Below are 2123 nucleotides of genomic sequence, written 5' to 3'. Positions count from 1 at the left end.
ATAGATAGATAGATAGATAGATAGATAGATAGATAGATAGATAGATAGATAGATAGGGTGCGGTAAATAAATTGGCGTCTAAATTACGCAAAAATTAAAATAACATCTCATTTTAACAGATATATTTACCAAAATTACATAAAAATATCTTGAAATACTAAAGAGTAAGTTTATTCAATAAAATCGCCATTGCCTTCAACCACGGCCTCCAGACGACTTCGGAATCTCCTGCAACTCTTCTGGACGGTCTCCTTCTTTAAGCTGGTGAATGCTGCCATAATCCTTGCCTTCAGTTCATCTTTGGTATTACAAGGAGTTTTGTTGGTCTCTCGCTCAACTGTGACCCACATATAATAATCAAGGGGGTTGCAATCTAGGGAGTTAGGTGGCCAGATGTTAGGAGTGATATAACCACAGAAATTGTCAAACAGCCATGACTGGGTTCTTCTGCTTCTGTGGCATGGTGCAGAGTCCTTTCGCCAGACGTGGTCATCCAGAGGCCTCCCTCTTGATCCAGGGCAGCACTACCTTCTCCAGGCACTTGATATAGGCCTCCGTGTTGAGGCTGAGGCCGTGTAGGAAGATGAATGGAGGCATAACGTCGCCATCGCTACTGATCACTCCAAACACCATGATGTTGATTGGATGTTTGACTTTTATCATTCTCGATACATGTTTTGGGGACACGGCAAGCCAGTGATTGTTCTGTGTGGTCACCATCTAAACCTGGTTGAAATTTTTATTGTCCGAGAAAAACCAAAGCATGTTCGGTTGAGTTTCGTAGCGCTGTCTTTCCTCTTGTCTTTGATGTCTTGGGATAAAAATTGGCTCTTTCTCATCTTGTAAGAAACTCAGACACTCCCATATCCTTGGCGATAGACCTGATTGACTTCGCAGGATCGCTGTCAATCAAGACCTGGATCGCACCAACAAATTTAGTTCGTTTCTGATCAAACTTTACTTGTCCGTGACAAAAAATTCTCCTCGAGTACTGATCTGACCTCGTATATAGAATTCCTGTTTTTTTCCGTCCAAATGATTTTGAAAACTGTAGAATAAAGGATAATGAGATGGAGCATTGTCTGGTGAATATGGTGGGTGGAGCATCGTTTCCCTTTCAAAATGCTCCAGCCTTTGGAATGTCATCCTCTCTGTATGTGGCCGAGCATTATCTTGATAGAAGAACACTTTTCGTTTTGAAACCAAAGATGGTCGTTTTTCTTCTAGCGCTGACTTAGGCCACAGTAGATCTCTTTTGTTATCATTTGGTTTGGGTTTAAAAGTTCAAAGTGGACTAAACCTTTCATATCCCACCAAACAGATAACAACACCTTACGTAGATGAAGACCTTCTTTAGCCTGGGGTGCCGGTGTTTCTCTTTTCCCTACCCATTGTCTTCGGCACTTGACCTGTTTATAGAGAACCCATTTCTCGTCACCAATCACTATTCAGTCCAAAAAAGGTTCATTCGTGAGACGTGGCAGCAAAGAAGAGCTCACATTCACTTTCTGCGCGCAATTAGACTCGGAAAGTTTGTGAGGAACCCATTGACCCAATTTGCTTACTTTTCCGATGGCGCACAGGTGTCGGTGAATGGTTGAATGAACAAATCCAAGCTTCTCTTCAAGTTCCTCAACATTTGCGATAGGATTTTTTTCCACCAGGGTTTGCAGGACGTCCTCGTCAAGCTCAAATAGATCTCCCAGGACGAGGCTAGGCTGTAGTTTCCGGCTCGGAATTTCTGGAACCACCGTTGACACTGGCTTACGCTTATTGCCCGATCCTTATATACTGCATTAGTATTCCTCGCACCTTCCATTGCGTTGTAGGCTTTATTGAACTCATAAAGCAAAATATACCGAATATGCTTCTTTGTCATTTCCATTATAGCTTTGAAAAAATAACCATTAAAATGGAACTGCACACTTCAAAACTTTCCCTGAGAATAAGTGCAAGGTAAATTTACTACCTACTTTTATAGAAAGTTGCTGCAGGTAGTTTGTCCCCTGCCCCCTCTGATTTTTAGTTCATGCAATTGAAAAAACTGCATTATTTATAGGATGACCTACTATACATACATATATATATATATATATATATATATATATATATATATATATATA

General features: G+C 40.8%; 1 protein-coding gene across 1 annotated transcript in view; it reads left to right on the top strand.

The window, feature by feature from the left end:
• The window catches only part of LOC106875857 (chitotriosidase-1), a 23501-nt gene that overhangs the window by 1601 nt on the left and 19777 nt on the right, over nucleotides 1–2123 (top strand). The gene's annotated exons all lie outside the window — the stretch shown is intronic.

Source organism: Octopus bimaculoides, chromosome 2 (assembly GCF_001194135.2).
Source record: "Octopus bimaculoides isolate UCB-OBI-ISO-001 chromosome 2, ASM119413v2, whole genome shotgun sequence".
Taxonomy (NCBI): Eukaryota; Metazoa; Mollusca; class Cephalopoda; order Octopoda; family Octopodidae; genus Octopus; species Octopus bimaculoides.
Note: the sequence above shows the minus strand (reverse complement) of the source record. Positions and strands in the feature narration are given on the sequence as shown.